The sequence below is a fragment of the Bos indicus genome, chromosome 26 (assembly GCF_029378745.1).
Source record: "Bos indicus isolate NIAB-ARS_2022 breed Sahiwal x Tharparkar chromosome 26, NIAB-ARS_B.indTharparkar_mat_pri_1.0, whole genome shotgun sequence".
Lineage (NCBI taxonomy): Eukaryota > Metazoa > Chordata > Mammalia > Artiodactyla > Bovidae > Bos > Bos indicus.
In genome coordinates this window covers 41,667,644-41,680,754 of record NC_091785.1, presented here as the reverse complement: position 1 = coordinate 41,680,754, position 13,111 = coordinate 41,667,644, and the positions used below count along the sequence as shown (strand labels likewise).

Genomic DNA, 13,111 nt, shown 5'->3' with positions numbered 1-13,111 from the left:
AGGCTAATCTCCCTAAAATTTAGCTTGCAAAAAATGTCAAGGGAAATATATCAAAACTTCAATAGAAAAATCAATTAAGACATGAACACATATTCCACAAGAAAAAACATAAAAATGACCCTTAAATATATGAAGAGATGCTCAACTTCACTCATATAACAAAATCCCAAAATAACATACAGAGATATAGCCATTGCTACTGACATCACAAAAAAAGGCAACAGACTTCATGTGCCTCCTTGTGGAATTTATATACCATCTATCATTTATGGGGGAAAAAAAGTGTAAAAAATACCCGAATCAAGATCTAACTACCAATTTATAGGAAACAGAGAAGACAGAGAAAAGAACATGTTCAACTATATCAGAGATTCAAATAGAAAAAATTCAAACTCTTGAAGTTTCTCAGGACAAACAACATGGTTTCTTCAGAAATAAATTAGAAAGGAGCAGCGGCAAAGAAACTGGAGGAAGAACCTATAGATTAAAAGACCTGAAAAGATGTAATCACAACATGTGGACCTTATTTAAATCTTGTTAATAACAACAACACTGGCTTATCTAAGGAAACTGGATATTTGAATACTGCCTCAAGATATTAAGGAAATAGCTAATTTTTTTTTCCAGTGCAATGACATTGTGGTTATATTACTAAGAAAATGGATCCTTATAATCTAGAGATATTTATTTACACAAAGTGTTATATCTGAGTGTGATATCTGTGGATATCACAGCTCTTCATTACAAAAAGAAAAGTTCCCCCCAAAATCTATACTGCACAGAGATACCATTTCTCATCTATGAGACTGGCAAAAATTCAAAAGTTTGACAATATGCTATAACAGTAAGGCTGTGAGAAAATAGGAACTCTCTTAAATTGCTGGTGGGAATGCAGAATGGTACAGCCCTGCCGAGGTGAATTTGACATCATTTAACAAAATCAAATGTGCATTTCTCCTATGACTGACAATCCTACTTGCTATTGTAATTCTCAAACTCTTTTATTTGAATGATAGTATTTCATGTACTTCAACAATAGGACAATGCAAACATATTGATGCTATGATTATATTTAAAATAAAACAATTTTTATTTGTTATTAGGAATCTGGATTTTCGGAGTAAAAGAAAAAATATACAAATGCAACACAAAAGGAAAAATTCGACACAATGCATCTGAATTAGTATGATGGAAAGCTATGACAAACCTCAGTTCAGTTCAGTTCAGTCCCTCAGTCATGTCCAACTCTTTGCGACCCCATGGACTGCAGCACGTCAGGCCTCCCTGTCCATCACCAACTCTCAGAGTTTACTCAAACTCATGTCCGTTGAGTCAGTGATGCCATTCAACCATCTCATCCTCTGTCGTCCCCTTCTCCTCCCGCCTTCAATCTTTCCCAGCATCAGGGTCTTTTCAAGTAAGTCAGTTCTTCACATGAGGTGGCCAAAGTATTGGACTTTCAGCTTCAGCATCAGTCCTTCCAACAAATATTCAGGACTGATTTCCTTTAGGATGGACTGGTTGGATCTCCTTGCAGTCCAAGGGACCCTCAAGAGTCTTCTCCAATACCACAGTTCAAAATCATCAATTCTTCAGCGCTTCAGCTTTCTTTATGGTCCAACTCTCACATCCATATATGACTACTGGAAAAACCATAGCTTTGGCCAGACAGACCTCTGTTGGCAAAGTAATGTCTCTGCTTTTGAATATGCTATCTAGGTTGGTCATAAATTTTCTTTCAAGGAGCAAGTGTCTTGTAATTTCATGGCTGCAGTCACCATCTGCAGTGATTTTGGAGCCCCAAAAAATAAAGTCTGACACTGTTTTTACTCTTTCCCCATCTATTTGCCATGAAGTGATGGGACCAGATGCCATCATCTTCGTTTTCTGAATGTTGAGCTTTAAGCCAGCTTTTTCACTCTCCTCTTTCACTTTTATCAAGAGGCTCTTCAGTTCTTCTTCACTTTCTGCCATAAGGGTGGTGTCATCTACATATCTGAGGTTATTGATATTTCTACCAGCAATCTTGATTCCAGCTTGTGCTTCATCCAGCCGGGCATTTCACATGATGTACTCTGCATGTAAGTTAAATAAGCAGGGTGACAGTATACAGCCTTGACGTACTCTTTACCTATTTGGAACTAGTCTGTTGTTCCATGTCCAGTTCTAACTGTTGCTTCCTCACCTGTATACAGGTTTCTCAATAGGCAGGTCAAGTGGTCTGGTATTCCCATCTCTTTCAGAATTTTTCAGTTTTTAGTGATCCACACAGTCAAAGGCTTTGGCATAGTCAATAAAGCAGAAATAGATGTTTTTCTGGAACTTTCTTGTTTTGATGATCCAGCAGATGTTGGTAATTTGATCTCTGGTTCCTCTGCCTTTTCTAAATCCAGCTTGAACATCTGGAAGTTCACAGTTCACGTACTATTGAAACTTGGCTTGGAGAATTTTGAGCATTACTTTACTCTTGAGAAGCCTATATGCAGGTCAGGAAGCAACGGTTAGAACTGGACATGGAACAGCAGACTGCTTTCTAATAGGGAAAGGAGTACGTCAAGGCTGTATACTGTCATCCTGCTTATTTAACTTATATGCAGAGTACATCATGAGAAACACTGGACTGGAAGAAGCACAAGCTGGAATCAAGATTGCCGGGAGAAATATCAATAACCTCAGATATGCAGATGACACCACCCTTATGGCAGAAAGTGAAGAGGAACTAAAAAGCCTCTTGATGAAAGTGAAAGAGGACAGTGAAAAAAGTTGGCTTAAAACTCAACATTCAGAAAACGAAGATCATGGCATCTGGTTCCATCATTTCATGGGAAATAGATGGGGAAACAGTGGAAATAGTGTCAGACTTTATTTTTGGGGGCTCCAAAATCGCTGCAGATGGTGACTGCAGCCATGAAATTAAAAGACGCTTACTCCCTGGAAGCAAAGTTATGACCAACCTAGATAGCATATTCAAAAGCAGAGACATTACTTTGCCAACAAAGGTCCGTCTAGTCAAGGCTATGGTTCTTCCAGTGGTCATGTATGGATGTGAGAGTTGGACTGTGAAGAAAGCTGAGCACCGAAGAATTGATGCTTTTGAACTGTGGTGTTGGAGAAGACTCTTGAGAGTCCCTTGGACTGTAAGGAGATCCAACCAGTTCATCCTAAAGGAGATCAGTCCTGGGTGTTCTTTGGAAGGAATGATGCTAAAGCTGAAACTCCAATACTCTGGCCACCTCATTCGAAGAGTTGACTCATTGGAAAAGACTCTGATGCTGGGAGGGATTGGGGGCAGGAGGAGAAGGGGACAACAGAGGATGAGATGGCTGGATGGCATCACTGACTCGATGGACACGAGTTTGAGTAAACTCTGGGAGTTGGTGATGGACAGGGAGGCCTGGCATGCTGTGATTCATGGGTTCACAAAGAGTCAGACATGACTGAGCGACTGAACTGAACTGAACTTACTAGTGTGTGAGATGAGTGCAATTGTGCAGTAGTTTGAGCATTCTTTGGCACTGCCTTTCTTTGGGATTGGAATGAAAACTGACCTTTTCCAGTCCTGTGGCCACTGCTGAGTTTTCCAAATTTGCTGGCATATTAGGTGCAGCACTTTCACAGCATCATCTTTTAGGATTTGAAATAGCTCAACTGGAATTCCATCACCTCCACTAGCTTTGTTCTTAGTGACGCTTCCTAAGGCCCACTTGACTTCACATTCCAGGATGTCTGGCTCTAGGTGAGTGATCACACCATCGTGATGATCTGGGTTGTGAAGATCTCTTTTGTATAGCTCTTCTATGTAGTCTTGCCACCTCTTCTTCGTATCTTCTGCTTCTGTTAGGTCCATACCATTTCTGTCCTTTATTGTGCCCATCTTTGCATGAAATGTTCCCTTGGTATCTCTAATTTTCTTGAAGAGATCTCTATTCTTTCCCATTCTATTGTTTTCCTTTATTTCTTTGCACTGATCACTGAGGAAGGCTTTCTTATCTCTCCTCACTAGTCTTTGGAACTCTGCATTCAAATGGGTGTATCTTTCCTTTTCTCCTTTGCTTTTGCTTCTCTTCTTTTCACAGCTATTTGTAAGGCCTCCTCAGACAGCCATTTTGCCTTTTTGCATTTCTTTTTCTTGGGGCAGTCTTGATACCTGTCTCCTGTACAGTGTCATGAACCTCCATCCATCATTCTTCAGCACTCTATCAGATCTAGACCCTTGAATCTATTTGTCACTTCCACTGTATAATTGTAAGGGATTTGATTTAGGTCATACCTGAAGGGTCTAGTGGTTTTCCCTATTTTCTTCAATTTAAGTCTGAATTTGCCCATAAGGAGTTCATGATCTGAGCCACAGTCAGCTCCCGGGCTTGTTTTTGCTGACTATATATAGCTTCTCCATATTTGGCTGCAAAGAATATAATCAATCTGATTTTGGTATTGACCCCCTGGTGATGTCCATGTGTCGAGTCTTCTCTGTTGTTGGAAGACTGTTGTTGGAAGTCTTCTCTGTTGTTGCTATGACCAGTGCATCCTCTTCGCAAAACTCTATTAGTCTTTGTCCTGCTTCATTCTGTATTTCAAGGCCAAATTTGCCTATTACTCCATGTGTTATCTTGACTTCCTACTTTTGCATTTCGGTCCCCTATAATGAAAAGGACACCTTTTGGGGGGTGTTAGTTCTAGAAGGTCTTGGAGGTCTTCATAGAACTGTTCAACTTCAGCTTCTTCAGCGTTACTGGTCAGGGCATAGACTTGGATTACCGTAATATTGAACGGTTTGCCTTGGAAATGAACAGAGATCATTCTGTCGTTTTTGACATTGCATCCAAATACTACATTTTGGACTCTTTTGTTGACCATGATGGCTACTCCATTTCTTCTAAGGGATTCTTGCCCACAGTAGTAGATTAGATATAATGGTCACGTGAGTTAAATTCACCCATTCTAGTCCATTTTAGTTTGCTGATTCCTAAAATGATTCCCGCCCATCAGAACAAGACCCAGTTTCCCCCTCAGTCATTCTCTCCCATCAGGAAGCTTCCATAAGCCTCTTATCCTTCTCCATCAGAGGGCAGACAGACTGAAAACCACAATCATAGAATACTAACCAATCTGATCATATGGACCACAGCCTTGTCTAACTCAGTGATTAACTATGAGCCATGCTGTGTAGGGCCACCCAAGACAGACGGGTCATGGTGCAGAGTTCTGATAAAACGTGATCCACTGAAGAAGGGAATGGCAAACCACTTCAGTATTCTTGCCTTGAGAACCCCATGAACAGCATGAAAAGGCAAAAAGATAGGACACTGAAAAATGAACTCCCCAGGTCGGTAGGTGCCCATTATGCTACTGGAGATCAGTGGAGAAATAACCCCAGAAAGAATGAAGAGACAGAGCCAAAGCAAAAACAACACCCAGTTATGGATGTGACTGGTGACAGAAGCAAAGTCCGATGCTGTAAAGAGCAATATTGTGTAGGAACCTGGAATGTTAGGTTCATGGATCAAGGCAAATTGGAAGTGGTCAAAGAGGAGACGCCAAGAGTGAACATTGACATTTTAGGAATCAGCAAACTAAAATGGACTGGCATGACAAACCTAGACAGCATATTAAAAAGCAGAAACATCACTTTGCTGAGAAAGGTCTGTATAGTCAAAGCTATGGTTTTCCCAGTAGTCATGTATGGACGTGAGAGTTGGACCATAAAGAAAGCGGACCACTGAAGAATTGATGATTTTGAACTGTGGTATTGGAGAAGACTTTTGAGAGTCCCTTGGACTGCAAGGAGATCCAACCAGTCCATCCTAAAGGAAATCAACTCTGAATATTCACCAGAAGGACTAACGCTGAACCTGAAGCTCCAATACTTTGGCCACCTGATGCAAAGAGCTGACTCAGTGTAAAAGATGCCGATGCTGGGGAAGATTGAAGACAAAAGGAGAAGGGGGTGGCAGAGGATGAGATGGTTGGAAAGCATTACTGACCCCATGGACATGAATTTGAGCAAACTTCGGGAGATAGTGGAGACATCTCACACTTAACAAACTGGGTGCAGATATACCCCCTTGGCAATCTGTTCCCCTCTGTCCTTCCCATCTCAGTAAACAGTCATTCACTTCTTCCAGCTGTTCAGGCAAAATCTGGAGTCACACTGGATCAAGACCTCTCTCGTTCCATGTCCAATCCATAAGCAAATCCTATTTGCTCCATCTTCTAAATACATCCAGAATCCCACCACTTCTCACCAGATGCATTGCTGCCATTGTGGCCCAAGCTATCATTACCTCTCAGCTGGATTACTCCAAGGGCTCCCCTCCCACTTCACTCCATTCTCCATAAAGCTGTCAGTGATCTCATTAAAACACATAGTCAAGTGTTTATTCAATATCTGCAATTAAACATTCATTTCATTTAATCCTTATAACAACAATTTTACAGATGAGAAAACCAAAGAATAGAAGATTTTTTGTTTAACTTTTTATTTTGTATTGGGGTATAGCTGACTAACAATATGACAGTTTCAGGTGATCAGCAAAGGATCTCAGCCATGCATATAGATGTATTCATTTTCCCCCAAACTCAAACAGATTGCTAAGTAACACTGAGCAGAGTTCCATGAGTCTCTTAGTTCCATGAGTCTCTTAGTTCCATTGAACCCGGGTCCCCTACAGTGGAAGTGTGGAGTCCTAACCACTGGACCTCCAGGGAATTCCTTTCTCTAAGATCTCTTTCAAAGCACAGAAGGTTTTAAAAATAACTTGTCCAAGGTCACATGATTAAGAAGTAGCAGAGCCAGGATCCAAACCAGGGGAATCTGGCTCTAAAGCCCATGCTCTTCAATACTGTATAATGTCACTCTGCTCAAAAAAACTCTGCAACTTCAGCTGCTTATTAGAATTACCTGATGCCTAGACTAGGGCATCCAGACCAACTAAATCAGAAACTCTGGAGATGGGATCTAAGCATCGATACATTTTTATAGCTTCCCCAATAATTCCCATGTTCGGCCAGGGTTAAGAATCATTGTTTTAACTCAATCCCATCACATTCAAAGTAAAAACCATAGCTCTTACAAAGATACACAGGCTTCACCTACCCCACTCAACCTGTCCCAAACGCCCTTGATTAGCTACACATCTGGCCACTGGATGCCTGCTACACTAGACAAGCTCCCCACTCAAAGCCTTTTCACTCAAATATCACTCTCTTAGTGAAGCCTTCTTGACATCCTATTGAAAACTGAAAATGCTCCAAATTGTCCTGCCCCTTCCCATCTCCCTTCTCTGCTTCATTCCTCTTCTTAGTATTTAATGCTAACAAACAATATCATTTACTTATTTATCTATTTCTTGTCTGTTTCCCGACACTGGAAAGTAGGCTTCATGACAGCAACATTTTTTTTTTCCTATTTACTATTGTTTCTCCAGTGCTTAAAACAGTGGCTGGAATATGGAAGGGACTAAGTAACAATTTGCTGAATGAAATATTAAGGAATCCATAATTATTGCATTAAATATTAACATTTAAGTTTCCAGACAGAAAGCTCCTTTTTCCTCATCTGATAAGAAATTGTTTAGATTTAACTGATTTGCTTAGATGATGAAACAGATAAAATTGTATTAAAACAAAGTCTATCCTTCAGATTTACTTGTGCTCTTAGGAGTAGTTAGAGCATACAAACACTCATAAATTGACACACACAGTTAAAAACACTTCATCAGTCAGGAACCATGAAGTGAGTAAAAAATAAAAATAAAACAAAAATTAGAAAGAAAGAAAGAAAAGAAAAATTAAATTCTGCATAGTGAGACTTCGTGAGGCCCACAGGACTTCAGTACTATTTGCTGATTAGAAGTTGAGTGGAAGTACTCTTGTCCCAAAACTGTTGACAAACACAAAGCCAAAGATATACAGAGATCAAGGATCAAACATTCGTGAAGTCTGGCACCAACACCCGCGCCCCCTCCCCCCCCACACACACAACCCAGGGCTGTGGTACCCTAACTGATGCCTTACCATCATTCCACTCCATACAATCACTTGACAGAAGACAGGGGAAAAAAATGAAAAGTATTTCAGTGTTCAGGAAGAACACAGGGAATTGAAGATGCTGTCTACCCACAAACTGCAGAAGGGGGCCCCAAGAGAATCATTCACCAAGATCAGAAGTGCCCACGAGGAGAAGAGAGCGTCACCCCATTCTCCAGTTAGATGTCGGCTTATGAGGGAGACTGAGTGACTGTCCCGGGGCCTACATGAGCAGGGGGACAAGGAGAATTGTTGAGAAATGGCAGGCAGTGCACAGAAAGGGAGCAGACTTAAGCAGCCTGAATGCTGACATCTGACATCAAGAGGAAATAAGCTTCCAGTGAGTTAAGTGAAAATTACAGAAGGTAGCTGGACTTGAGCTGTCTTTCTGTTATCAAAAAATCTGGATGGCAGAGCGAAACCCACCTCATCCCCAAACACTCATATGGTCAGCAGGCAGACTGAGAGGACAGGAACAAGGAGGACGGAGTGTAGGTTAGTAAAGGTCTACCCACAGCAAATGTCATACCCAAGGACTGTGCAGTGGGGAGTTTCCCTGCAAGATCTCACCAAAATTTCCAGTTTGGAAGCCTACCAGTCAACATTAACAGCCTGCCATTGTTAATCAAAAAAGAACTTTATTAAGATGGTGAGAAATAGTTGCCTTTTCCCATTTTTCTTCTAACTAGTCCCTGTCCAAATAGACCGACAAAGAGGGAAAAGAGGTATCCAGGGAGCATGTAACAACCCCTCCCCACTGCAAGTGCTTCGGGGATGATGTGGCCAGATACTGGGGTAAAGAAGAGGGGCTTTCATAGACTGAAGGTCTAAACTGAAATAGTTTAGACTGGAGCTTTTAAAAGCTGTAAATGATAGAAAAACTACCACTTGCCCATGGAGTCATGAGGTAGCAAGAGGGAAGATCCAACAAAGCATGGTTGAAAGCAGTCGATGCTGAAAAATATAATCGTCTTAAGTCTGGTTCTCACCAAGCTCAGACTGCTCAATGACCTGAGGACACATGGAACAGCATCACTGCCCTCAACTAATGAGAGCAACACCTGATGTGGAAATTCCCAAGGGGGATTTACTGTACCCGGTAAGACGCTACATTAGAAGTCCTCTGAGAGTGCTTCCAATTCTAAGCGTTTGTGACTCTCCTTTCTTCAAAAAGAGGTTAAACTTCTTGAATCCAGAATCCAGATTTCAATAGTTAAACTATTAAAGGCGAGGTTGTCCAACAGAGTAAAACCGCAACTTTTTGAACAATAAAACTCTCAGATTGATAAGTCTGATAAGAGTTTCATGAAGGAAAAAATATTTGACTTCAATATTTTTAAAACTCTCATGACTTAAATAGATTTAAGTGTTAAAAAAATCCTAAATGACTTTGATTTTCTTTTATATTCAACAGAAATTCCAGTTCAAAGAATGTTTACAATATAAAATCCTCAAAATACCATCTTCCTGAATCAAAGCAACTCAGCTAATCAAAGGCTTACCAAAATAAACAGCAAACACATGTTTGCTTAAATATCTTCTAGGAATTACAAACTCACATGTTCTTTATCATACAGCAGCTACTAGGAAAAGAAATCACTCAGAGTTCAAATGGTTTGATGTCACTCATTAAGCACAACAAAGTCCTATGGCTACAGCAAATACCAACAATTTTTATTTTTATATTTGAAAAATCCTACACTTTTATATTTCTAAAAATAATTAAGCATTACAGACAAGTGTCTAAGGCCACAGAAAGTTTCTACTCTAAGAAGTCTTTCCTGATACCAGTCAATAAAATTTCCAAATGCTATGGACTTACAAATGCTCAAAAGAAATAAAGCTAAATTTTAATATTTATCTCCTACCAAAGCCATTTTATTGTATTATTGTAGATCTAAATGTGAGGCAAATCATTTTGAAATTTAAAATCAAATTTTAATATTATCAAAAGTAAAATGCTCAAGCATGTAAAAAAGCAATATTTGTATATTACCTTAGTTCACAGCTTTGGCAGTTACTGCCACAGAACTTGGAATTTTCTAATAAAGGCAGAATGTAACTACTGTCACATCTGACTAATTACTACATTTTGTTCAGAAAACTATTTATCTCCCTCATTCTTAAATGACAGTTATTTAAACAAGAATTATTTAACATCAAGCAGTGCATCAATGTGAAAGCCCAAGTTAAATTACACTAATAAATTACTTGACAGATTTTATTCTGGATTACAAATTGTCATCAGCAGAACTCACTGTGGGTTTGGCAGTAGGGCTGTAAAAACTTTCAGGCTTAAATAAAAGTCTTATTTTTTTAAGGTGCATTAAATGTTTTTTGAGAAAATGCCCTATAAAAAGATAAAATGTTTCCACCTTTCCCAAGTACTTTTGAAGGAGTCTTCAATATCACATCCTATATATTAACAACCAACCTGTGAGTACTGCCCACAGTGACTTTTTAAATAACTCAATGGTATTCTTAATGTCCTTAAACAATTCTAAAAAGGTCCTTCCGGCTTATGAACTCATGGCAGTTTCCTAACAATTGTTTACTTATCCTGTTTCACTGTCTCTCCTAATCTATGACAAACTCAAATTTACACACCAGTTCTTTCCTATTTTGCTATGTTGCTAAAACTTAGGAGAGGGGGGATACAAACCTGCTACTTCCCGCCTTTAGCCAAAGCAACAATAAAAATACTAATTAACAAGATAAAGTGAGGTAGAAAGCAGTTTCATACAAATCACATCTTCTCAATGTCACTAAAGTTATCCTCTGCTTACCACAAAGTCATGGCCATATCCTTTGATATGGGTATACTCTTCAAGAGAACCCTGTCAGTGGATACACTGTAGGGTTTACAGCTCTACAAAATTGACTATTAACTCAAATTCTGCTAAGCTTATTCTTGCTTAAATCTACAAATATTCTAACATGTCATTTCCCCCGGGGAGATATGACCAAATTAAGGAATATTTTAAACAAACTCTTTGGGGAAATATTTTTTGCCACAAACATGTTAATATGAAAATTTGAGTATGAAAAAAATAGGCTTTTTATTCAGAAAGAATCTTACTATTTTTTTAAATAACAATTCTTCAAAGTCTTTTGCGAAGAAAAACAGTTTTACAAAATTACTTTTTCAAATTTTTGTCTGAATCATATAAAGGGTACCCAAATTTTACTCAGAAGTATTTCAACGGCATTAAACTAACCCAGAAAGTTTGGAAGCCGAGTGCCTGGGGGAAATAAAGCCGACTGATGAGTAGTTCTAGGACAAAAGACAAAGGTATAAACCGCATAGTGCGCTATTGGTTCCAGTCATTAAGCACACAGGAAATAAGATTTTTTCTAGCTGAAAAACTAATTCACAAACGGCAATGGCTTCGTTAAAGCAAAGAAAATCGTAACAAAACTGACAACGATCAACCGTAAAGTAAGAAAACGAGCAGTTGAAGACTGGACGGTGAAATAGGAGGGGGAAAAATGGCACAAATTGCCTGGCTATATCTTCTATAACTTCCTCTTAGATCTGCCCCCAAACAAGAGCGATCTAGTTTCATTGCTGAGGTGCCCAGCGGGGTCAGATGCTCTGCCGTGGGGCACAACACAACTAGAATTCTACCAAACACCACTTTCATTATGACAACACTCTCCCCTCTGATGGTCTGTCCAGGGCGGTCAATAGAAAGCATTCGAAAGAAACCACAAACCATTCAAGCAGGTCCCAAAGCGGTGCGACTGGCAGCTGCTGGCCTCTTAAGCTTTCAAGACCTGAGTTTGCCTCATCCGTCCTACCTGCGTGACCCTGGACGAGTCACTGCCAACTTTTACCGCCCTATGGTCATTGCACCACGAAGGTGCGAGGGTAAAAAAGGCACGAATACTGCAGGATGCCGGCGGGGGGACACTGGGCGGAGTCGACTTCTGACTCGGCGAGTCCTAAAGCGAAAGCGCAGGAAAAAGAATAGAAAACCGTGCCCAAAGCAGCTGAGCACCCCCTCCGGGGGTGGGGGTAGGCACAGCCCCGAAAGTCACCCCTGCTCGACAGGCGTCGCCCGCCGGGAATCCCCACCACCACCCCCGACAGCTGGCCGGCCGGCCGGGCCAACCGGGAGGCGAGGGCGCGACGGTACTTTTGAACGGAGCCACCACAGAGCTCCTCGGCGACGGCCGCCCGGGGCGCTCCCCACACCCTCCTCGGCCGGACGCCGCCGAGGGCCGAGGTCAGGAAAACAATGAGGGCTCGGGAGCTGCGCGGGAAGAGAGACCCCCGCCGCCCCTGACCTCGCGCGCGCAGGTGAGCCCGGGCCCCCCGCGGCCTCGCCCAGGTGCAGCCGCGCTGGCCGGCCGACCGACCCCGCCTGAGGAGACGCCTCGCGGGGCCGGGGACCCCGCGCCGCCGCCCGCCGCCGCCGCCCCGCACTCACCGGCCCCTCAAGCCTCCCAGCTTTCGCTTCAGTAGGCGCCGCGCTCCGGGAGCCCGGCCCCGCTCACCCTTGCCCCGGCGCCGCTCCTCACACTCCTCACGCCGAACTTCACGGGCGGCCCTCGGCCCCCGGAGCACCCGCACCGCCACGGTCCTGGGAGGCGGGGTGTCCCACACGCACCCACAGCTGCCGGGAGCGGCGCCCACGACGGCCCGCCCGCGCACTGCGCACGCGTGCCCGCGCCGCCTCAGCCCCCCAGACGGCGGCCGAGATTCCGGAGCGGGCACTCCCAGCCGGCGGGGGGAGGACTACATGTCCCAGCAGGCACCGCGCGGACCCCCGGAGGCGTGGCGGGCCGGGCTCTGGGCGTCTCCTGGGTTCCAAGGGGAGGGCCGCGCGCGGAGCTCTGGGCCCTCGCGCTGCGTTGCATCCTGGGATCCGTAGTTTTGGAGGAACGCGGGGCTTGGCTCGCGAGTGGAGCTCGGGGTTCTCTTGTGTCACCGCCGAGAACTCCCAGGCACAGGGATCTTTAAAAATAGGCTTCATTCGCGGCAGACAATTTGTTTGCAAGCAATCCCATAAATCAGTCCGGGAAATGTAAAATTCAAAGGCTGCTGGGTGACCTGAGGGAAAAAATGCTTTACCAGCTC

The 13,111-nt window shown here is 42.6% G+C and overlaps 1 protein-coding gene across 12 annotated transcripts in view; it reads right to left on the bottom strand.

Annotated features, from left to right (window-relative positions):
- Nucleotides 1-12,755, bottom strand: part of PLEKHA1 (pleckstrin homology domain containing A1) — a 54,627-nt gene extending 41,872 nt beyond the window's left edge. For 4 of the 12 annotated variants that reach the window (XR_011564315.1, XR_011564313.1, XR_011564314.1 and 1 more), the window contains exon 1: nt 12,462-12,754. The gene's annotated coding sequence lies outside the window, so the exon portion shown is untranslated. Of the gene's footprint in view, nt 1-11,744; nt 11,884-12,461 lie in introns of those variants that run through there. The other 8 variants (XM_019952895.2, XM_070780990.1, XM_019952898.2 and 5 more) reach the window with 4 other exon arrangements.
- Between the last annotated feature and the right edge of the window lie 356 nt (nt 12,756-13,111).